The 26,514-nt window shown below is 33.8% G+C and overlaps 1 pseudogene; it reads right to left on the bottom strand.

Annotated features, from left to right (window-relative positions):
- LOC113180753 (ribosome biogenesis protein NSA2 homolog) overlaps positions 1-26,514 on the bottom strand; it is a 184,068-nt pseudogene that overhangs the window by 50,161 nt on the left and 107,393 nt on the right.

Genomic DNA, 26,514 nt, shown 5'->3' with positions numbered 1-26,514 from the left:
GAAAATTGTATCTCCACATGCAGAAGAATGATACACAACCCAATCTCTAGTTACAAAAATCAGCTCAAAATGAATTAAAGACCTAAATATGAAACTTCTAGAAGAAAACATAGAAGAAATGCTTTAGGACAGTGGTCCATGAAGGATATTTAAAAAAAAATAAGACTCTGAGAGGAAAACAATAAAAGCAATAATAGAGGGATCAAACAAAACAGCCTCTACTTAGCAAAGGAAACAAGTAAGAGTAAAAAGACAAACTAAAGAATGGGAGAAAATATTTGCTGACTATGAAACTGATAAGGGGTAGTATTCTAAAAGCATAACAATCTTGTCAACTTTTAAAAATTCCTCTTCATGTAGCAAAGTACTCACTGAATTCCCACTCCTTATAAGAACTGGACATGATACAGGCTTCATAGTTATTTTTATCAATATAATTTTGAGAATATTCAAATAAACAAAAGGAATCACTGAAACAATATAGTAGGAATATATACAAATAAATCAGAAAGAAAATTTTGCTTATTATCTTCACTAGGTTATATTGGGAAAAAACACAGGATATTAAAAAAAGGAATACAAAACAAAACAAAAAATGGGGCATACCATAGTGTAACGATTGTACAAAGTCAGACATTTGAAGTGAAATGTCACATGTTCATGACCAATACTTTTTCATCCAACTATTAGACAAAAAAATGTAGAAATTATTCATTCATCCATTTATTCACTCATCTTCTATGAGTATTGTTTCTTGATCAAACAAAAGTATAACACTTCCTGCTACTGGAAAAGAAGATTGTTATATGGACACATAAAGCTGAAAACCTTAGCGTAAGAGGCATTAACAGAATTTTAAACATCTTTGCTGAATAAGAAAGCCAACAGAGGGTTTTGAGGTATGACAGTTTTCCTTGATGCATTCATTGTAACATGTGCCATACCAAAAGCTCTAGGGAAAATTAACCCACAAATAGACCTTGCTGGAAAGGTGAGCCAAGCTATCCATGTGACCACACTCTTTCTCCAGAGATACAAATGCTTTGGCCAAATGAAAATATGAGTTGATCTGGTAGATGCTGGGAAGCATATGTTTAATTGAACACTTTGTGATATAGAACTGAAGAAGGGCTTCCCACAAATTCATAGAGTACAAGTCATAATGATCTATGAACAAACTAAAACTAAGGGGCAAATGGAACCAAGAGATAGAGAAACCATGTGGACTAAAGGGCCATGAAACTACTTGGTGCAAGAAAGACAAGACGCATAGAGGTGAACCCTAAGAGATTAATTGGACACCACTAGAGATGACCCATTAGTGAGATGATCCACATTCATGGACTGAGGTCTGGCAAGAAGCCCTGGACGCAGGCCCAGTTATGTGATTCCTGGTTATCTCAGGTTTTATTTTTATTTATTTAGTTAGTTTATTTATTTTTTTTGTCCTTTCTGTTATCCTTTCCAGGAATATCTAGATATTGTGGCAATATCTCTTCATATCTTCTGTAATCTCCTCTTTGGACAAATAAGTCCTACCTCCACACAACCAAAAGAATCTCATTAAAACATCTGTTAAAATAAATATCACAAAAAGTAGGTATCACACTATCGTATATATTAGCTTTGCATTATCTTCTAATTCTCCTTTTTCTCTTCATCTCACTAGATGTTCATTAGGTTTGTTTGTTTGTTTATTTATTTGTTTTTTTTTTCAGTGCTAGGGATTGAGCCTAGGGCCTTGGCTGTTGTTGTGCAAGCCATCTAGCCCTCAGTTATATCCCCAGCCTTAGATATTCACTTTCTTCTCTATGAAAGTTGGGTTATACTCTCAAACTTTCTCTGTGTTCAGTGACAGAACAGGAAAACTGCCCCACCGTTAGTCATTAAAGGAGGGTTTTTACACTGCTAAGCAAGCTGACATTTCCTTTTCTCTTCCTGTATACTTTCTCCTCTTGATCTTTTTATCTGAACTCTTCGTTCTCCTTGCTCACAGTCAACCTGATTTCCTTTTTATATGCAACCTTCAAGTTAACTGAGAACGAAGGTAATTAATTAGCATGCTTGATTTTCTATCTTTAGTGTCTTCCAACGAAATATAACTGGCGTTGATATACAAAGAGGTAGATATATTAACCATCTTTATGTGCTGTTGAATCCTTTCATATTAATTACCACTGTACCTTATGTTTTATTCATATATGAAAATTGTTTGCATTAGCACATATTTCCCAATAAAATTATAAATAATGAAGGACAGAAATGCCTTATTATGCCAAATAAAACCTATTTTTACATTAACTTAATTTAGTTCCAAAGTTAGAAGTCAATAGTAGTAGTTATGACACCAGCTCTTTTTAAAGTTAAGGTGTAAATTATGTACTAAGAAAATTCAAAATGTTTTTGCAATAGCACAAAACTTCAGAATTTGATTTGCGATTCTGAAAGACAATCACTGGCCTTTTAGAGTTTGTGGCTCTGAGACCAAGACATTAATTACAGAGGATATAATTTAGAACATAGATAATGTATAGATTAGTGTCTACAAACTAGAATAGAAATTTTAGTGATCAAGCTATGCTTTTATTTATTTTTTATTTTCTTTTTTTAATAGGACTGTGACTATAAAAGCTTTAGAATTCAGGACTTCAGAAGCAAAGGTAAGTTTGTGAATAGTTTTCCCTTTTTAGAGAAAAAGCACTAGCACTCCTACAATCCTAAAATGTTCATGCCTTCTAACATTCAAACTTGTAACACACACTGTGCTTTTATATAAATTCTGATTGACAAATTAATGTAACAGTCTTGTTCTCTGCCTTTCTGTATGAAGTGCAAAACCTGTGGTTATCTGAAGGTAACAACTCACCATTATTAAGTCTTACTATGTGAGAGGGGACTACTTTGAATCTTTTGTAAATGGATATCCAGTTTTCCCTGCACCATTTTCTGAAGACCTTATCCTTCCTCATGGGTTTATTTTTGGTGTTTTTCTTAAGAATCAGTTGGCTGTTGATGTGTGGATTTATTTCCATCTGTCTCATTGGTCTATGTGTTTATATTTATGCCAATACAATGTTGCTTTTGTTACCAAGTCTCTATAGCATGTTTTAAAGTCAGGTATTGTGAAGCCTCCAGCATTTCTCTCTTGCTCAGAATTTATTTGGCTATTCAGTATTACTCTGCTATGAATTTTAGAGTTTTTTCCCCCTATTTCTATGAAGAATGTCATTGGTATTTTCATGGATATTTCATTGGATCTGTAGATCACTTTGGGTATGATTGTCATTTTAATGAAATTGATTCTCTAATCTATGAACATGGGTTTTTTACTTACCTCTTCAATTTCTTTCTTCATTATCTTGTACTTTTAATTATACAGGTCTTTCACATTCTAAGTTAGGTCTATTACTAGGTGATCTACATATTTATCTTGTGGACATCTGGATTACTTTCTTGGAAAATTTATTTTGAGTGTGTACAAATACTACAATGCTACTGACTATTATATGTTAATTTTGAATCTTGCTACTTTACTAAATTTGTCAGGTCTAAAATTCTTTTGATGGACTCTTGAAATTTTCATGTATGTAAAAAGATCCTCAGGATATAGGGATAATTCACTCCATCCTTTCCACTTTGTATATCTGTTATTTGTTTCTTTTGCCAAATTGCTTCAGCTGAAAGTCATAATACCATATGTTGAATAAGAGTGGTGAGGTCAGACCCCTCATCTTGCTACTGACATTAGAGAAAATGTCAGTTTCTCCCCATTTGGTATGATGTTGGTTGTGATTCTCATACATAAACTTTACTATTTTGATTTTGGTTCTACTATACCTGATTGATTTAGAGCTTTTATCATGTAGGGATGCTGATATTTATCAAAGCCTTTTCCTGCATGTATTGAGACTATCATGTTATTTTTATCCTTGATTCTATTATTTGCTGTTACATTTCTTGACTTGCATCTGTTGAAAGATCAGTGCATACCCTGGAGTGAAGCCAACTTATCATGGTATAAATTCTGTCTAATGTGATATTGAATTTAATTTGCAATTTTCTTTCTTTTTTTCTTTTTTTGGTACTGGTGGTTGAGCCCATGGGTGCTTAACCACTGAGCAACATCCCCAAACCCTTTTTATATCTTATTTAGAGACAGGTTCTTGCTAAGATGCTCTAAGGTCTCACAAAGTTGCTGAAGCTGGCTCTCAATGTGTGATTCTCCTGTCTCAGCCTCTCAAGCTTCTGGAATTACATACATGTGCCACCATGCCCAGATTTGCAAGTATTTATTGAGGAATTTTGCAACTATGTTCATCAGGGATATTGGTCTATTTTTCTCTCCCTCTTCTCTCTCTCTCTCTCTCTCTCTCTCTCTCTCTCTCTCTCTCTCTCTCTCTCTCTCATCTTTATCATGTTTTGGTAGCAGGGTAATACTGGGTTTGTAGAATGAGTTTCGAAGATTTCTGTCCCTTTCTATTTCATGGAATAGTTTGAGGAATATGAGTGTTAGTCTTCCTTAAGAGTCCAGTAAAATACAGAATTGAATCCATAGATCCTGGGATTTTCTTTGTTGGGGGGGCTTTTAAATACAGCTTTACTTTCATTACTTGTTATTGATTGATTTAGGTTTTCAACATCCTCTTGGTTCAATTTTGTAAGGTCATATATGTCCAGATGTTGGTCTGTTTTTTCTAGATTTTCCAATTTATTACTATATGTTTCTTCAAAATATTTCTTTTTTTTGAAAGTCACTAAATATATATTTTATTGGTTATTCAAAACATTACAAAGATTGCAGAATCACATCGGTTACACATCCACATTTTTACATAATGCCATAATAGTAACTGTTGTATTCTGCTACCTTTCCTATCCTCTACTATCCCCCCTCCCCTCCCCTCCCATCTTCTCTCTCTACCCCATCTACTGTAATTCATTTCTCTCCTTGTTTATTTTCCCATTCCCCTCACAACCTCTTATATGTAATTTTATATAATAATGAGTGTCTCCTTCCATTTCCATGCAATTTCCCTTTTCTCTCCCTTTCCCTCCCACCTCATGACTCTATTTAATGTTAATTTTTTCCTCCTGCTCCTCCTCCCTGCTCTGTTCTTGGTTGCTCTCATTATATCAAAGAAGACATTTGGCATTTGTTTTTTAGGGATTGGCTAGCTTCACTTAGGATGATCTGCTCTAATACCATCCATTTCCCTGCGAATTCCATGATTTTGTCATTTTTTAGTGCTGCGTAGTACTCCATTGTGTATAAATGCCACATTTTTTTTATCCATTCATCTATTGAGGGGCATCGGGGTTGGTTCCACAGTCTAGCTATTGTGAATTGTGCTGCTATGAACATCGATGTGGCAGTATCCCTGTTGTACGCTCTTTTAAGGTCTTCAGGGAATAGTCTGAGAAGGGCAATAGCTGGGTCAAATGGTGGTTCCATTCCCAGCTTTCCCATGAATCTCCATACTGCTTTCCATATTGGCCACACCAATTGGCAATCCCACCAGCAATGTACAAGAGTACCCTTTTCCCCACATCCTCGCCAGCACTTGTTGTTGTTTGACTTCATAATGGCTGCCAATCTTACTGGAGTGAGATGGTATCTTAGGGTGGTTTTGATTTGCATTTCTCTGACTGCTAGCGATGGTGAGCATTTTTTCATGTACTTGTTGATTGATTGTATGTCCTCCTCTGAGAAGTGTCTGTTCAGGTCTTTGGCCCATTTGTTGATTGGGTTATTTGTTTTCTTATTGTTTAATTTTTTGAGTTCTTTGTATGCTCTGGATATTAGGGCTCTATCTGAAGTGTGAGGAGTAAACATTTGTTCCCATAATGTAGGCTCCCTGTTTACCTCTCTTATTGTTTCTCTTGCTGAGAAAAAACTTTTTAGTTTAAGTAAGTTCCATTTGTTGATTCTAGTTATTAACTCTTGTGCTATGGGTGTCCTATTAAGGAATTTGGAGCCCGACCCCACAATATGTAGATCAGAGCCAACCTTTTCTTCTATCAGATGCATAGTCTCTGATTTGATATCAAGGTCCTTGATCCATTTTGAGTTAACTTTTGTGCATGGTGAGAGAAGGGGATTCAGTTTCATTTTGTTGCATATGGATTTCCAGTTTTCCCAGCACCATTTGTTGAAGATGCTATTCTTCCTCCATTGCATGCTTTTAGCCCCTTTATCGAATATAAAATAGTTGTAACTTTGTGGATTAGTCTCTGTGTCCTCTATTCTGTACCATTGGTCCACCCGCCTGTTTTGGTACCAGTACCATGCTGTTTTTGTTACTATTGCTCTGTAGTATAGTTTGAAGTCTGGTATCGCTATACCACCTGATTCACACTTCCTGCTTAGAATTGCTTTTGCTATTCTGGGTCTTTTATTTTTCCATATGAATTTCATGCTTGCTTTATCTATTTCTACAAGAAATGCCGTTGGGATTTTGATTGGCATTGCATTGAACCTATAGAGAACTTTTGGTAATATCACCATTTTGATTATGTTAGTTCTGCCTATCCATGAACAGGGTATATTTTTCCATCTTCTAAGATCTTCTTCTATTTCTCTCTTTAGGGTTCTGTAGTTTTCATTGTATAAATCTTTCACCTCTTTTGTTAGGTTGATTCCTAAGTATTTTATTTTTTTTTGAGGATATTGTGAATGGGGTGGTTTTCCTCATTTCCAGTTCAGAATATTTGTCGCTGTTATACAGGAATGCCTTTGATTTATGTGTGTTGATTTTATACTCTGCCACTTTGCTGAATTCATTTATTAGCTCTAGTAGTTTTTTTGTAGACTCTTTTGGGTCTTCTAGGTATAAAATCATATCATCCGCAAATAGTGATAATTTAAGTTCTTCTTTTCCTATCTTAATGCCTTTAATTTCTTTTGTCTGTCTAATTGCTCTGGCTAGTATTTCGAGAACTATATTGAATAGAAGTGGTGAGAGAGGGCATCCCTGTCTTGTTCCAGATTTTAGAGGGAATGCCCTTAAGTTTTTTTCCATTTAGAATGATGCTAGCCTGAGGCTTAGCATATATAGCTTTTACAATGTTGAGGTAAGTTCCTGTTATCCCTAGTTTTTCTAATATTTTGAACATAAAGGGATGCTGTACTTTGTCGAATGCTTTTTCTGCATCTATCAAGATGATCATATGGTTCTTATCTTTAAGTCTATTGATGTGGTGAATAACACTTATTGATTTCCGTATATTGAATCAGCCTTGCATCCCAGGGATGAATCCTACTTGATCATGGTGCATGATCTGTTTGATATGTTTTTGTATACGATTTGCCAGAATTTTATTGAGGATTTTTGAATCTAAATTCATTAGGGATAATGGTCTGTAGTTTTCTTTCTTTGAGGTGTCTTTATCTGGTTTGGGAATCAGGGTGATATTGGCCTCATAGAATGAATTTGGAAGTTCTCCCTCTTTTTCTATCTCCTGAAATAGATTGTGGAGTATTGGTATTAGTTCTTCTTAAAGTTCTTGTAAAACTCTGCTGTATATCCATCCGGTCCAGGGCTTTTCTTGGTTGGTAGTTTTTTGATGGCTTCTTCTATTTCCTCACTTGATTTTGGTCTGTTTAGGTTGTTTATATCTTCCTGACTCAATCTGGGTAGTTCATATGTCTTAAGGAATTTATCGATGCCTTCACTATCTTCTATTTTATTAGAGTATAGGGTTTCAAAATAATTTCTAATTATCTTCTGTATTTCTGAATTGTCTGTTGTGATGTTGCCTTTTTCATCCCGTAAGCTGGTAATTAGGGTTCTTTCTCTTCTTCTCTTTGTTAGCATGGCTAGTGGTCTATCAATCTTATTTATTTTTTCAAAGAACAAACTTTTAGTTTTGTCAATTTTTTCGATTGTTTCTTTTGTTTCAATTTCATTGATTTCAGCTCTAATTTTAATTATTTCTTGCCTTCTAATGTATTTGCTGCTGATTTGTTCTTCTTTTTCTAAGGCTTGGAGGTGTAGTGTGAGGTCATTTATTTGTTGGCTTTTCCTTCTTTTAAGGAATGAACTCCATGAAATGAATTTTCCTCTTAGTATTGCTTTCATAGTGTCCCAGAGATTTCAATATGTTGTGTCTGAGTTTTCGTTTACCTCTAAGAATTTTTTAATTTCCTCTTTGATGTCTTCTGTAACCCTTTGTTCATTCAGTAGCATATTGTTTAATCTCCATGTGATGTAGGATTTTTCCTTTCTCATTTTATTATTGATTTCCCATTTCATTCCATTATGATCAGATAAAATGCATGGTAATATCTCAACTCCTTTGTAATTGCTAAGATTTGTCCTATGACATAATATAGGTCTATTTTTGAGAAGGATCCATGTGCTGCTGAGAAGAAAGTGTATCCGCTTGATGTTGGTTGGTATATTCTGTATATATCAATTAAGTCTAAATTATTAATTTTATTATTGTGCTCTAGGGTTTCTTTATTCAACTTTTGTTTGGAAGATCTGTCCATTGGTGAGAGAGGTGTGTTAAAATCTCCCATGATTATTGTGTTGTGGTCTATTAGACTCTTGAATTTAAGAAGAGTTTGTTTGATGAAAATAGTTGCACCATTGTTTGGGGAATATATATTAATGATCGTCAAATCTTGTTGGTGTATGGTTCCCTTGAGCAGTATGTAGTGTCCTTGTTTATCCCTTTTGATTAACTTTGGCTTGAAGTCTATTTTATTTGATACAAGTATGGACACCCCTGCTTGCTTCTGGGGTCTGTATGAATGATATGATTTTTCCCAACCTTTCACCTTCAGTCTGTGTATGTCTTTTCCTATCAGATGAGTCTCCTGTAGGCAGCATATTGTTGGATCTTTTTTTTTTTTTTAATCCATTCTACTAGCCTATGTCTTTTGATTGGTGCATTTAAGCCATTAACATTTAGGGTTACTATTGAGATATGGTTTGTATTTCCAGCCATATTTGGTTATGTATGATACTTAACATGATTTGTTTTTCCTCTATGCTTAGTTTTTCCTTTACTTTGCTACTTCCTGCTGTTGGTTTTCATTGTTATTTTTCATTTCCTCTTCCTGTAATGTTTTGCCAAGGATGTTTTGAAGAGCTGGTTTTCTAGCTGCAAATTCTTTTAACTTTTGTTCATCATGGAAGATTTTTATTTCATCTTCAATCCTGAAACTTAATTTCACTGGATACATGATTCTTGGTTGGAACCCTTTTTCTTTCAGCGTTTGAAATATGTTGTTCCAGGATCTTCTAGCTTTCAGAGTCTGTGTTGAAAGATCAGCAGTTATCCTGATTGGTTTACCCCTAAATATAATCTGCTTCCTCTCTCTTGTGGCTTTTAAGATTCTCTCCTTATTCTGTATGTTGGGCATCTTCATTATTATGTGTCTTGGTGTGGATCTCTTATGATTTTGTACATTCGGTGTCCTGTTGGCTTCTAGTATTTGGATTTATTTTTCATTCTTTAAGTCTGGGAAGTTTTCTAGTATTATTTCATTGAATAGATTGCTCATTCCCTTGGTTTGGACCTCTGTACCCTCTTGTATCCCAATAACTCTTAGGTTTGGTTTCTTGATGTTATCCCATAATTCTTGGATGTTCTGCTCATGATTTCTTAACATTCTCGCTGAGCTGTCTATGTTCTTTTCAAGTTGAAAAACTTTGTCTTCATTGTCTGAAGTTCTATCTTCTAAGTTTTCTACTCTGCTGGTAATACTTTCATTTGAATTTTTAATTTGGTTTATTGTTTCCAGCATTTCCAGGATTTCTGTTTGTTTCTTTTTTATATCCTTTATTTCCCTATAGAGTTGACCTTTTGCTTCTTGGATTTGTTTATGTAATTCATTGTCAAAGTGATTTTTCATTGTCTGAATTTAATGTATAATGTCTTCCTTGAGACTCCAGATCATCTGAAGCATGTATATCCTTAACTCTTTGACATTCCATCAGCTGCAGATATTACCTCATCTAATGTTGAATTGACTGTATTGTTTGTGGTCCTTTCTTTCCTTGTCTTTTCATACTGCTCATGATTCTTTCTAGCTTTGTGAAACTGTTGTGCTAATGTTTTTCCCCTTATATATTTGTATTGTTCTTGTATAGCTCCAAAATCCCTCTTTTGTGGAGAAAGACAATGTTAACAGATCCCAATATCAACAGTACATTATCTAAGCACAAGTTTTCATTATTAATACATTTATAGTTAGATTCTAAGACTATAGATATTGGTTTTAATTATTACTTAAGAATATATTCATTAGTTTCATAAAAGGCGTACCATATCTGGTGGCATATAGAAAACTTAATTTCAGACGAAGGATATTATACTTAGAGGGAAAGGAGTGAGGGTATGAGGTTAAACTAACTTAGCACCTTTGGAGAACTCTAACCACTAGACTGGTAATTTATGGAAGAATGTATAGACTCAACCTCTTATCTATTTAGATAGTTACCCTATGTATAGATAGCAAAAGTTAGGAGGTTGAAAGTGGGATAGAGAGAATAAGAATTAAAAAAAAAGAAAAAACAATAACAAGGAAGAAAAGAGATATAAGAGAAGGAAAAGGGAAGTAAGATAGAAATAAAGAAAAAAATGGGGGGGGAAGTGGGTATATGCAATTCCTCTATATTATATTACTTTGGTAATTCGGTTGTTCATGCACAGTTCTTGGTTTCACATATGCTGAAGTTGTGGAAGAGAGAGAAGAAAAGAGAAAGAAAGAAAAAAAAAAGTCTCTCAGAACACTGTTTTCCTTGCTTCCAGTAGGAGGCATTGTCTATTCCTAGCTTGAGCCTCTGTATTCAGGGTGGTGGGTATAGCCAGTGTGAAAGGAAATGAGCTTCCACCTGAATCTTGGCCTACTCTAGTTTCTGAGGTAGAAACCAGGTGCCTGTACAGTTGTTGTTTTTCGTTGATAGCTACAACCCCCAACAGCTTGTGGGAAATATTTTGAGTTATCGCAGCTAAGGGTGGGGGAGTTGGAAACTGGGTACTTGGATCAGCCGCAGAACCGTGCTGGTGGCCACACCCCCTTTGATGGGTTTTAAGGGTTGATGGGCTTCCTCCGGACTAGCACTCGTGGCGCGGCCGAACTTCCTCCTCCGGTCTCGCTGGGCACCTGGCGTCTTCCTCCTCCGGTCTGGCTCTCAAAATATTTCTTAAAAATGTTTCTATTTCAGTGATGTCTACTGTAATGTTTATCTCCATTTTAATTCATTCCTGCTTGCATCTTATTTATTTTCTTCTAGTTTTAGTTTTGTTTATTTGTTTGTTTCCTAAGACCTTGAATTGCATAATTAAGTTATTTATTTTTTATCTTGTTTTTATGTAGTTATCTACTGCTATAAACTTTCCTCTTAGTAATGTTTTTGCTAAATTTGCATTTTCATCCAATTCAATGAATTTTTAAATTTATCATCTGACATCAAAACCCCACTGTTCCTTTAATAGTGTATAGCTCAATCTTCTTTTGTTTGTAAAATTTCTGCAACTTTTTTTCTGTTGATGTTTCATTCCACTATAATAAGATGCAAGAAATATTTTCAACTTTTCATAATCTGTTAAGTCTTTCTTTGTGGCCTAATATATTGTCTATTTAGAGAAAAGTTTTGTGTGCTAATGAAATAACATATATCCTGTAGCTGCTATTGGAGAAAATAATCTGTAATTTTCTGTTAAGACAATTTAATCCATAAGGTATTTATCTGTGACTTCTTTAACTGACTTTTTTTTGGTCTGGATAATATATTTATTGGTAAGAATGAAATATTGAAGTCATCCATTTTTATTTTATTGAGACCTATTTCTCTTTTTATGACTGATAGTGTTTGCTTCATAAAATGGGGTGTTCTCTCATTTGCATATATGTATATATCACCAAATATGTATTATTAGAAATTTTTTAAAATTATATATATATATATACATATATATATTTACATATATATTTTAAATATGTATAATATATAAGTTTATATATTTTGTATTTTATCTGGAGATAGGATTTCATAAATTCCTGAGTTTGGCCTCAAACTTTCAATCCTTCTGCCTCAGATTCCTAGGTTTCTGGAAAGATAGGCATGTGTCCCTGTTATTTTGTCTTCTTGATAAACTGTTCCTTTGATCAATATGTAGCAAACTTCTTTGTCTCTTTTGACTTATTTTGTTTTAAAGTTTATTTTTCAGATATGAGTAGAGCCACTTTTGGTTGCTTTCAGATTCCATTTACTTGAAATATTTTCCATTGTTTACTTTAAGTCAGGGATTTTTGTTGGTGCTATTTATTTTTATATTTATTCTTTAATTTTGTTCCATGGATTAAACCCAGGGACACATACCCACTGGCCCATGTAAGCCAGGCCTTTTTATTTATATTTTTTAATGTTGAGACAGGGTCTTACTAAGTTCCTGAGGGCTTGCTAAGTTGCTGAGGCTGGCTTTGAACTTGTGATCCTCATGTCTCAGCCTCTCAAACCACTGCAATTGCAGGCATATGACACCATGTCTATCGAGTCAAGTCCTGTTTTTGCAGGTGAGGTAAGTTTCTTTCAAGAAGTATACTTTTTGGTCCTGTTTTTTAATCCATTCATTCAGTCTGCATCTTCTAATTGACAAATTGATTTACATTCATGTTTATTATGTACTTGTTCCTGTTATTTTATTATTCTGATTTTTTTGAATATTCTATGTTCATGTTTTGCTCTTATCCATCTTAGACATATGGTGGTTTACAGTTTTGATTATTTTTCTTATGGTTTACAATACTAGATGTCCCTCAAACGCTCATGTGTGAGACAATGCAAGTACATTCAGAGGTGAATCAATTGGATTATGAGAGCCTTAACCCAAACATTAAATTAATTCCCTGATAAGGATTAACCAGATGGTAACTGTAGGCAGGTTGGTATGGCTGGAGGAGGTGCATACTTGGGGGCATAGCTTTGGGGTTTCTATTTTGTGTTTGTTAAACATAGGTCTCTGCTTCTTGCTGTGATATTTTGAGCCACTTCCACACACCACACTATTCTGACAAAATGTTCTGCTTCACCTTGAGCCCCAGAGAGTGGAGTTGGTTGTCCATGAACTGAAACCTTCAAAACAGTGAGCTACCAAATAAACTTTTTCTCCTCTAAAATTGTTCTTGTCAGCTCTTTTAGTTAGAGCAATAAAAATTCTAACTGAAACAATGTTTGATTCTTTCATATTTCTCACTTGTGTGTCTACTCTTCTAGTGGAACTTCTTTCTTTCATGTAGTCTTATTATTATCTTTTCTTCTAGGCATACAGGTTCTATTAAATATATTGTATAATGCTGGTTTGATTTCATGAATTTTCTGTCTATGCTTACCTTGAAGGTTTTTATTTTTTCTTCTATTGGAAAAGATAACGTTGCTTGGTTGACAGTTATTTTTGTCAGGGCTTGGTATACATTGTTCTGTGTTATTCTGACCTTTAGAATTTCTGCAGAGAAATTTTCAGTTAGTCAAATGAACTTGCATTAACATGTGACTGGGCACCTCTATTTTGATGATTTTAATATTCCTTGCTCTGAATTTTTAACTACAAGATGTCATGGCAATGTTCTTTTTCAGTGATGTTAATTTGTGGTTCAAAATGTCCTCTGTATTTGTAAGTCCATGTCTTTCCCAAGATTTGGGAAATTTACATTATTATTTCATCAGATAGGTTCTATGCCTTCAACCTGTAGCTCTTTGCCCTCATCTATTCTGATTATGCATATCTTGGTTCTTTTAATGGTGTTCCAGAGATCTTGTGTATTTTGTTAATTATTTTTTCCCTTTTTTACTTTCTGAATGTGATTTCATTAGACTTGTCTTTAAGCTCTGATATTTTTGTTCACTTTACTTATTGTATTTGTGAGGCTTTCAGTTAAGATATTTTTACTATAACTTATTTAATTTGACATTTTCAAGATTTGTTTTTTCTTTCTCAAAATATCTATTTCTTCATTGAATTTCTCATTCATACCCTTAATTGTCTTCCTCAATTCATTCAATTGTGTATCTGTATTCTCTTCAAATTCATAAGTTTTATAAAATAATTAATTTGAAGTCTTTATTCAGCAATTTATTAATTTTGATAATTTAGGAATCTGTATAGAATTATATAGTTTAGAGATGAAATATTGCCTTTTTAAAATATTTATTGTGTTTATAGGCTAATGTTTGTTCATCTCTTCCACTTTATGTGAGGGTCTTCTTAAACCATGACTCAATTTGACTCATAGGGTAATCCCCCCATCGTTTCTTTGGCTGTCATTAATGGGCTTTGAAATGACACATTCTGTACTGGAGCCTGAGCAACCCATTTTCTCTGTAGGTCATGGAACATTTGGGGACCTCTGGTAATTTATGATATTGTGGCATAGATACAGAATATATAGGGTGTAACCTCTGTGGTTAGTTTTATAAGAGGAGTGGAAGTTCCAGTTAAGTGGTGAGAGTTTCCATGAACACTACTGGTGTCACCTCTATTACTTGAAAGTGATTCCAATTTTACCATTTTAATCATTGAAGGGCCTAAAGCTTTCATTCTCTATTTAATCATTAGTGTAGTTCCTGATAATTCACATGGAGAGATGACAGTTCAGAGGTACCCCTCTATGACACTTCCATCCATTCTTGTCAGTGATGTGTGATCTGATAAAATGTGGGTCCAATCTATGCTGAGGAATAGATGTGGTGTCCACAATAGATGTGTTATTTCTCTTGGCTGTTATTGTGGGACTGACTGTTTAAGAGACGCCCAAGTTAGGCACACCTGTGAGTATATCATTGGATGGAGTGTTTTGTTCCCCACAATCTTTAACTTCAAGTATCTTCAAAGGTTTGGATGGGAATTAAGTTGTGACTGTATTCTTCTCAACTGGCCTGGGAGTGTAGCTCAGTGGCACAGCTCATACTTTCTGTATTTTAACTCCCAGACTCAATTACTATCTCTGCAAAACATAACAACAAAAGCAACAGCAATGATGATAATAAAGGTAACGAAAGAAGATATAGAACAAAATAAAAAGGTAAACAAAAGAAAATTAAGAATTTTTTTTTTTTTTTACAAAATATAGAAATAATAAAACAAGCAGTAACAAAAAGCACCACAGGGAAAGGTAAAACTGTAGAATACAATAAAAAGATTTTAAAAAGGTAAAGAATGCAGGAGAAAACAAAAAAGAAAGAAAGAAAGAAAGAAAGAAAGAAAGAAAGAAAGAAAGAAAGAAAGAAAGAAAGAAAGAAAGAAAGAAAATAAAAACTCAAGGGAGAAAGGAGGTGGTCACCAGGGCACTCCCAGTGTAATCCCAGTGTCTCAGGAGGCTGAGGCAGAAGAGTTACAAGTTCAAACCGAGTCTCAGTAATTTAGTGAGGACTTGTCCCAAAATGAAAAATAAAAAAGAGTGGGGATGTGACTCAGTGGTTAAACATCTACGTTCAATCCCTGGTAATAATGACAAAAGAGTTTTGGGGGGGGGTAAAAAGGGAAAAAAACCCCAAAATTTAAAAAAATAGAGTGATGGCTAGAAGTTATTCACTCCCTAATTCCCTAATTCTTTTCATTGTGGTGCTTACCAGATGAATATCAGGAGTAATTTTTTCATGAAGCATTTGGCAGTTCCTCTCAGCTGCTTTACCTGTGGTAAGGAGATACTATGGAAAGTGTGACTCGCTAGGCCACAATTTTCTTCACAGTCTCTTGGGATCAGCACCTTGAGGGTGGAGTTAAAGTTTGCAGGTCATCACCTTAATGGGTCAGCCCCAAATGCTGAGCTCACTAAGTTCTTTCCAGAGCAAGACAAACACTGAGATGTGTCTCTGTGCTCCACTGTAGGTGCAGAGAGGATTCCGATCTGTGAAGAAGTGTGCAGGGAAAAGGGATAGAAATTGTTATCTGCCTCCCACTAACCCACAGCACAGTTAGATCATTAATGAAATCTTGTCTGTTTGTTCCCCTAGGTCTAATAGCAGATCTCCTGAACCATCAGTTTTATGGAAAGCACCTTCTGTCCCAACTCCATCCATCTGAGTCCATCTCAGCATATTATGTCAGTCATTCCTCTTGGTTGAAACAATTTCTTGGGATGGCCACCCACTGAGCAACTGCAGAAAAGAGGACATTGGCTGTTGGACATTAAAAAAAAAAGTAAGGTCTTCTAATAGGACCTTTTTCAAGATGGTTTCCAGTTATAGCACTAAGTGAATACTCTGAAAAATAGAATGTCTTGTCCAGTGCGAGTTTGCTATGTAGATTTTAGGTCTCTTGTCTATTTAGACTATGTTTGCAAAGTGACATATTCTGTGCTTATGGAGATCAAAGGGACTCATTCTCTTTCATCTATATCCTGGGGTAGTACTTCCCTTTCTATGCCATGCTGCAGTGTGCTTGGTGTTGGGGTGTTCTTACTCTTCTAATATCTAATAATTTTTCTTTTCTCCTGTTCAGTGACTACTACTGAACTATAGTGCTTTTCTATGACCCTCTGACTCAATGTACAGCTATATTGCTGCTGTTTAGGTTGTATCTCTTGGAGAAGTAGGTAAGTGCTGAGTGCCTCTAATTAGTCATTTTCTCTTGTGCTCTGTACTAGGTAGATACTAAAATTTGGTTTAATCTACTGAACAGACTGCAAACTTCTTAGAGTTAGTTTACCCTTAGGTTCAACACTAATTCTATTTCCTATTATGACAAAGATGGATCAAAAGAAAACAGTAACAGAGGAGCTTGACTAGGTAAACCCAAATTGTGATAGAAACCTAGCTGACCTCTCTGGGCTTTGAGTAAGTACTCTTTCTAAAACTCTTTTTAAAAATTATTTGTACCTTTTAGACATAGATGACAGTAATTGTATGTGACATATTATATCTATATGGAGTAAAACTTATTCTAATTAGGATCCCCTTCTTGTGGTTGTACATGATATGGAATTACATCAGTCATGTATTCATATAGAAGCATAGGAAAGTTATGTCCCATTTATTCTACTGTCTTTTCTATTGCTACCCTCCCTCCCTTTCCTTCATTACCCTTTGTCTAATCCACTGAACTTCTATTCTTCTCTTCTCCCACCTTGTGGTGTGTTAGCATATGCATAGCAGAGAGAATATTCCACCTTTGTTTTTTGAGGATTGGCTTATTTAACTTAGCATGATAGTCTCTATATCCATCCATTTTGAGCAAATAACTCTGGGGGAAACACAATAAATATTGTAAAATGTTATGAAACAATGGGGAACATACAAAGACAAGGCAAGTCATCATCTGATGTAATGGGAATGGATCATGATCTATGTACATAATTGGATTCAGATGCATGCAAACAGAGATAACAGGCATGGCATAAGAGACTAACAAAGGAAGCTCGGCTGTAAAAATGATGTAGTTCTATGGCATTGATCATTTTTGTTATTTCACAACTGTACAGTAGCTGTTGATGGGTGAACTAATGTGAATTTTCCTCCAAATATTGAGAACGGTGCCCTTCACATTTAGAAAAAATATTCTAAAACTACAGAGAAACATATCAAAAATAATAATCTAGAAAATGATAATAAAAATAAAAATCTAGAAAATAATAATAAAAATAATAATCTAGAAAATAGCAGATATTTTATTTAAATACTTCAGTTTTAGTTTATTGATTATTTCCTATTTGCAATTGAAAGATTTAGCTCTCATACTTCCATGAATATAGAGAAGATGCTATGTCCCAAATAGGCAACAAACCTAATGTCAATACTGACAGAAATACAGGAATATATCAATAAAAAATTTAAAATTCTAAACTCATAGCTTGGATTAGAGAGGAATATATTTGGTAAAAATGATTGATATGAATAATTTTAGCGTTTAAGTGGAGGAAGAAGTATGATGATTTTATCATAGATTTACAAAGGAAAAGTATGAACAAGGCCATACAATATTTGAAAATTTGAATTTTGAATAATTGTTCAGGATGAGGAATAAGTAAAGATATCCATTCTGAAGACACATAGGATTATGAAAGTTAACAATCTGTGGGATTCACAATCTCACATAGTAATCAAAATAAACAATGTATGTTCATTAAATAAATTATTAGGTTGTATTCAAATTTTTAAAAATCTTATAAATAAATGGGTCATCTCACAGACTGAAAATCTTTTATCATATAGGATAATCTATTATACTGAGAATGGTACATTTTCATGATTTTATGAATAGTTTTGATGCTAAGGTATGCTATGCTTTTTATTTTCAACTGAAAAGTATGGGAGAAAAATAAATTAACAAAATCTCACTAGGGCATGGTTTCAAATAATACATTTACAAAATACAAATTCACAAACTGTATATACAATATAAATAAACTATAGGAGTGTGAGAAAGTGGGAGGTAGCAATTTCAATAAACAATAAAATCAGTATTAAAATCCTCAGATTATAATTGTATTAAGATTTGATTCTGACCAATATCCATTATATCCAAATTATACATCATTGATTACAAGTTCTTGAGACCAAGGTCTTATGTGTCTAGACCTTATAGATCATTTTGCTGATCATAGTCATTCAAAATATATTTATCAAATAAATTATTAGGTTACATCAAATTTGGTTACTTTAATCTTGTTAGAAATAAATGGGTCATCTCACAGACTGAAATCTTGTTGTACAGGATAATCTATTATAATATTGCCTGTGGGATTTTGTAACAATAAATCTCATAAAAAACATTCTAATGGAGTCCTAATTTATTTAGGCCACAACTAGGGTAATTCTCTGTGAATGGTTTCCATGGAAGAAGATTGAAGACAATTTGTAATCAGGTATTGGTGAATGGTAAAAGCAATCTGGAGTAATTTAGGTGAAGACTGAAACCCTGAAACCACACTTAATTATAAGTTAAAATAAATGAAGATGGAAAGTGATAAGTCATTTTTAAAATTTTATTGTTGAGAAAAAAAATAACAGGACTAATCTAAATAGAATATTCTGGATATGAGATTGATATTTCTGATTGTGTCAAAGATGACTGGCAAAAATAAATCCTGAAATTAATGTGTGGATTATTTATAATAAAGACTTTGGTGTTTTATTAGTGTAATAGCACTGTCCTTCATGTTATATTTCATGAAAATTTGCCACTTTTACCTAAAGCCCTGAGTCTAAAGTAGCCAATCTATCTTTACTGACTTGGCAAGGAAATTACAACAAGAAGACACTTCTTTTCCAGGTGGGTCTTTCAATTATCATGATTCAGCATGAGATACTTGCTGCCTGTACCTAGAACTCCAACTAGGGCTTGAGGCTGTACCCTCCTTACTATTGCTACTTCCTTTGCTGGTCTCCCCACATCCCAGAGAAAAAATGCACTGCTTGGGATGACATTGCCGGTCCACTTCCTGTGAACAGTTGTGAGTCACTGGTGAGCTGCTGCAATTCTCCTGTGGTACCCATGTTCTTTTCAAGGAAATCTAAAGTTCAGTGTTGAGATTAAGGAATTCCCTTCTTTCTTTCATTGATATATCTGATCTGACAAGTTATATGGCAATGTTTAATTAGCAATACTTGTCTGTCTGTGCAAAAGCCATGGAAAGCAGAGAGTATCAGAATTTTTAAAAAATCTTTTAAAATTTGATTTCATTATATCATCCTGAGCATATAAGGAATGAAAAAATACTATTGCTATTTAAAACATGGCTATCATTTCTACAGCACCCGTCCTTACACACCCACTAACTATTGGTCAAATTCTTTCTTTGGAACCAACATTTGGAGTCTCTTATTCACAGTATACATAGAAAATGATTACTTTCTGCTTGCTACCTTAGCAGAATAATTGGAACAAATACATTTTAAGACTCACTCCAAGTGGTTCATTTGCAAGTATAAGTAAGTTGCTCGATGGATTTGGAAGTGTATCTTTTGTATGGCCAACTGTTCTTTTCTTAAAGTTAGTAAAGTTTCACAACTTTGAGGTTTGTGAAAAGGGAAAACTGTAATTTTAGCAGACAGTGTTGTTCTTAGGCGTGGACAAACTTGGGTTCTTGCCCAGCCTCCCAACTGTAGGATTGTGCTTCTCTGAAGCTTGCCAGGGCCTCTGTTTTCTGCTAATAGACCACAAGTTTTCTCGTGCGTTTTCTATTGTAAAGGATGATAAAAACAGATTCTTACAGAAAACTCAGTAGAAATGTACACTGCTTATACCAGAAACACGGAAAAAAAAATTCTTATTTTAGTATTCATGGCATTTTTCTTTTTTTTTTTTCTTTTTGTCTTTTTGGCAGAAAACAGAAGCACAGGCTGGCTCGGCTGGCACCTCAGCTCAAAAAAAAAAAAAAAAAAAAAAAAAGGAAGGAAAGAAAGAAAAAGAAAAATCAGAAGAATCACAAGAAAGGAAATCGAGGTACAGATGCCAGATGGTGCCAATCATTCTCAAAGCCTCCATGATGAAAGGTTCAATTGTAATACTTAGGGACTGAGCAGCCATCCCTCTGATGAAAGGTTTTTTTTTAAAGATCACTTCCTCAGGTTAGGTTAGGGAAAGGAGACAGGTTGGGGAAGACTATTAACAAAAAAATAAATAAATAAAATAAAAAAGATTAAGTCATCCAGAAGGTGAAGGTCTTCGTGGAAAAACAACAACAACAACAACAACAACAACAACAACAAACTGGGTAATCTGAAAATCTTTGAATAATTATTCTAAGTCCAGTCTAAGCCCCTTTTTGATTCTTTTAGGTAGACTTCCAACAAAGTAACTATGAAAATGACAGCTATATTAGGCAATTTGATTAATAAACTCTTCCAAAAAGTTTAAAATACTTAAAGACCAGAGTAGAATATCATAATTATTATTGATGCCTTATCATAGATGCAAAATTTTCCTTAGTGAATCTCAGACAGTTATATGAACGGAATACTTGCCTCACTTAACATCCATCAATAGTACAAAATGAAAGCTTTTAGTCATAACTCTGAAAATATTTGCATTCAGTTTCAAAATAATAGCAAGCAAGCACCAAAGGAAACAGAGTGCATCTCTTAATAACCAGTCACTAAACTATTACACAGTGGTAAAATTGGGTTTTCTTAGTAATTTAGTAACTGTATCAGCTGTAAAAATACTATAAGTTATTGTCAGTAATATCTGATTGCTATAGAGTAAGTATGCCTCCTCAACTTTAGGAGCCTTTTGAAATCTGTCATTTTTGAGAGTCAGAATAAGTGACTTTCTATAAGTTCTCCAAAGAGATTTATTCCTTCCTTCCTTCCTTCCTTCCTTCCTTCCTTCCTTCCTTCCTTCCTTCCTTCCTTCCTTCCTTCCTTCCTCTTTCTCCTTTTCTTTCTGTCTTTCTTAAAGACCTTCTTTCTTTTGGTGGGTGGTGGAGGTACCGGGATTGAACTCAGGGGCACTCTCAAACACGGAGCCACATCCCCAGCCCTTTTTGTATTTTATTTAGAGACAGGGTCTTACTGAGATACTGAGTGCCTCACTCTTACTAAGGCTGGCTTTGAACTCGAGTTCCTCCTGCCTCAGCCTCCTAAACTGCTGGGATTACAGGCATGTGCCATGGTACTTGGCTTAAAGATAGCTTTCTTTTTAAGGAAAGTTTTAAAGGCTGATTAGAAAACATCAAAGGGATACTAGGAAAATTATATTGAATGTAAGCCAATCATAGACTTTGGTGAACACATTCAATTTATTTAAAATATCCTTCATCTAGATACCTTTCCGTTCTCTACCATATTCTGAGTCTAGCACTGCAAAGCAGGGTTCACCTCCTCCACAAATGATCCTCAGCATCCAGTTCTCAGGATGTCCACTTCTGCCTTCAGATGGAGATGTCTCCCTCTAAAATTCTCATCTAATAGCACCTGTTCTGTCCAATTTCTTCAGGTCTTTGTTAAATTGCAGTGATAGCTGTGATACAAGCTTCTCTGACTAAATCTTTCCTGCTGACTCAGTATTGCTGATTTTCATGTTCTCAGAGGCACAATGGAGATAATTTACCTACAAACATGTTTCTGATCAAGGGAATCTGAAAGTCTTTGGAGGACAATAAGAGGGATTTGGGGAAAGTCAGGATCATCTATCAATATTAAATTACAGTTTCCCCTCAGTATCAGTTGGGGATTAGTTCCATGATTCCTACAAACACCAAAATTCTCAGATGCTCAAGTTCCTTATATGAAATGGCAAAGTATTCTACATAACTTATATACACCTCCTATACATTTGGATTCCTCTCTAGATTACTTGTAATAACTAATGTATGTAAATGTGAGAATTGCTATTGTTTAGAGAATAATAAGAAAAAAGTATATAATTTTGAGTTTTTTTCCTTTATTTTATTCTTTTTGCTTCCTTTCCTTTAATGTTTTCCATCCATGGTTGGTTGAATCTGTGGATATGGAACCTCTAGATACAGAGGGCCAACTGAATATCACTCTGAATATCACTCTAGGTCATAACATCATATATATGAGAGCCATACAGGTGTCATAAATTAGGGAGTATGGATTAAGGGGATTGTGGTAAACCACAAAACTAACACTATGTTGAAGATTGCTGGTTCTATTTCATTTCCATTGATTATTACCATACAGAATTAAGAAAAAATATTAAAAAGATATTACTATTTATCAAAAGAAGTTAGAAGTCTAGATTCCCTAATGAATCTCCCAGTTTTTAATATTTACTTATTTTAGAATTAGTCATGTGAAAATTGATTAAAAAAAACATATTTGAAGACTGAATATGCCCTTGACCATCATTTTGTTTAGAAGAAGAGGTCAACATGAAAGACACTCTGGGAAAAGGTTAAGAATATGTACATTGAGTGGGACAAGGGACAATTAAATGATGGGCACAAAGAAAGACCACCAAAGCTCCCCAGAGGAAAATAGATTAGATTTGCATCACCCCAGTGCTATTCATTAACAAAGCAGTTGGCAATATTTAGAAATTTAACAGGTTTCAAAATAATTTGAAAGCAAATTGTTGATTAAGAATTAAAACTTTTATAATAAATAATAATTAATTAGATTACAAGATTTTATTTGAAAACCAAAGATCTTTTCTAAGCACGATCCACTCACCTGATTGTTTCTACATGATTTAGCATTAGTGAAATCAGAATAAAGTTTTTTTTCTTTGTTTGTTTGTTTTTGTTACCTAATTGTTTTTTACAGCAACAACAGAGAGAAACTAACAGTCCAGATTTACTGATCACAGGTACTTGTATGGCATACAACAGAGGCATACAAAGAAGACACCCTTCATACAATGTTGCTTTTCATCTTGATTGCTTTTTTTAAATATCAAATTAAAATTTATATTTGCTAATCTAATTTCTATAGTAAGACTTAATAAGGAGGCAATAGATGAAAAAGTTGAGGTAAAGCAAAAAGGGTAAAATACAGAGATCATAGAAATAGTGTGAACACATTATCCAATATTAGGCAAGAAAATGAATTATTTAATGTCACTGTCTATTAACCTAGCAGTTAAAAAAGGACCAAAATATACATAAAAATGAAATAAAACAATTAGGTAACACTTTAAATGGTTCATTATTATTAATTCATTTAGTATTCATTGTAACTATGCTGGCCATAATGAATTCATTTGATATTAATGGGAACGTTCAGCAGCAATTTCATTATAATGCAGTTTTAATTCATGTGCCATTAAAGTAAAGCAATGCCAAAATTTATATTTATTTTCTGAATACTGTACATGATCACTAATTTTTAGAAGCATTATGACACTAATTGTATTTCTTTAAATTGGAGTGAATAGCCCAGATTTAAGATAAGTTGCAATGTCTGCCTTGTACACGAATAATGCTAAAGTTGATGGAGGTTTGTGTAATTAAAATGTTCTACAACATTTGGAAAATACAGAGGTTAATGGTTACTATATTTGTCACACGTCAATATTTACCGATATTTAACTGTTTCATGCTACTTAAAATTTTAAACAGATTGCCTTTAATATTATAATTACTAAGATGTTTTGGACTTCATATTTTACACTTTTGTGAAAAGCTTGTGGTAAATTACACATGTTGGGCATTTCATGGGAACAAACAGATTTTAATCATTTCTAAAGATATTTATTCATACCAAAAATCTTGTAATAAAAATTTAAGATTTTTTTTGTGAATGGCACTAGATTATTTATGCAGAATATTGGGGAAAATCTACAGAGAATTTCTCTGTAGATTTGCAACCATAAGGTTTTAATTAACAACTTCAAAATGGCAGCAAAAATGTACTCAGTAGCATATTTACTATTACTTTCTCCAGAGGCAGCCTGTAAACAATTTTGCTTAACTGCATGAGAACTAATGACAACAGACAAACAAACAACTAAAATCCACAGTCCAATTAATAGGCCCACTAAAAGAGCACTGGGCACTTAAGGCAGTAATTCAGCTAGGCATCAAAAAATAGCTGACCTACAAATTCCTTGTTTGAAATTTTGTGCTTTAATAAATTGTTCACAGGCTAGATAGCCTAAAGATATATGTGTGTGTAATTTGTTCTTTTATTCATTATTGTGGAAATAATTAATTGGAATAGTTATTTTAAAACGGCAAAAGAAACTGTGTTCCCTTTCTAAACTCCACTACAAATTAAAAATTGTTTAGAAGCAGTTCTTATAAATTAACATTGCTACTTTTCTTGCTACTGAAATAAATCATAAAAATTAATTAATAAAAGTCGTATGAAAATGTAAAGTAATTCATTAAGCTATTATAAGCTAATAATATTTTAAATGATGTACCCTACTTTTTTTTTTTTGTTTTTCATTCTTTCTTTTTTCCTTTTTTTTTTTGTATATGGATCTTACAATGTGTCCCAGAGCTGACCTCAAACTCTTGAGCTCAAGTGATCATCTCGTTTCAGCCTCTAGTAGCTGGGACTACAGGTATGCACCACTATACCCAGCATACTGTACTGTATGAAATAGTGAAAATATTAGGCTAAATATATGAAATAGAAGCTTAAAAACACTGACTATAAGGGAATCAGAATAACTATCTCTCAAAGAAGAAAAACCAAGAGCATCCATTGTTCAGCTTGCTGTGTGGAGGAAGTTTCTGGACCACAGATGGGGAGGAGCAACCAAATGGGGCTTAGCCAGTCCTCTGAGTTGATGACATAAGCTTACAGTTCAAAGTCAAGGTAGTAAGACTTCACAGAGCAAAATACTATATGGGAGACAATTGGAGAGATACACAGAGAGAAACAGACAGAGACAAATCAGAGTCAGACCCAGAAATCTACCTAGAGAGGGTCCTTGTGAGCCTTCATCTGAGGACTAATCAGTATGTCTGTGTGAGAAAACTACTCAGAGCTGCACAGTAATAAGAAGAAACAAGCTTTCTAGCTTAGAAGGCTAAGAATAGACTTTTTTCATATTAGTCATGTTAGAAAGTCTTAACATGCCATCAGGAAAATGATCCTCTAAAAAAAAGGAAACAATCCATTGACAAGAATCACATGGGGTACTCAGAAGGTTATTGCTTCAGGAATGGACCCAAATTAGCCCTAGTCATCTCTGAAATTAATTAAAAAACAAAAACAAATTAAGAAGTTTCAAAAGGATCAATAAGTTTTCAAAAAAAAATTAACTGCAAGTAGTATCAACAGAATTTTTAAAAATACGGAGAAGTGGTGAAGGTAGAATTCACAATGTATGGGATCTAGTAATAAATCATTAGGCAAGGGAAAAGAAACAGAAAATGATTATGCACAATGAATACAAAGATCAATCAGAAGAAATAGACCCAGCAATGTCATAAATGATAAAAATTAGTAGACAAAGCCCTAGAGACAGATATGTTTCACATGTTTACAAGAGTAGAGGAAGGAAAGTATGTAAAGTAGATAGGAAAATAAAAAAAGAGTTATAACTGGTCTTCTAGAAATGAATACCACAATGCCTGATGTGAAAAATACACTGAATGAGACTTCAGGTTTTACAGAAGAAAAAAGAGTAGAGGGCTTGAAGAAATAGTAATATAATATAAACTATTCAAATAAAATCAAAGAGAAAAAAGAAAGAAATGAGTTTCAGTGAGCTATGAAATGATTTAAATACATGAAGTTGGAGTCCCAGAAGAAAGGAGAAGGGAGAGAAATAAATGAAAAATGTTTAACTCATTAAGGAATAGTATAAATTTACAGATATGAGCAGTTCAATTAATGCAATAAAGATATGAAAGAAAATATATTTAGGAAAATAAATGTAATATTTATTAAAATCAATGATAAAGGGTAATTCTTAAAAGTAATAATAAGGAAGATATACAGAGGGACAGCAAATTTTTGTTACAAAAAATGCTAGAAGATAGTGGATAAATACTTGTAAACTTCTTCAACAAAACACTGTAGACTCAAAATGTATACTTATCAAAATATATTTCAGAAACAAAAGGAAAATAGTCAGATAAGCAGAATATTTAAAACTATTTAAAGTAGATTCCACTATATAAAATTTTAAAGAAAATCT

This window comes from Urocitellus parryii, chromosome 1 (assembly GCF_045843805.1).
Source record: "Urocitellus parryii isolate mUroPar1 chromosome 1, mUroPar1.hap1, whole genome shotgun sequence".
Classification (NCBI taxonomy): Eukaryota; Metazoa; Chordata; class Mammalia; order Rodentia; family Sciuridae; genus Urocitellus; species Urocitellus parryii.
This window is presented reverse-complemented; position numbering and strand designations above follow the sequence as displayed.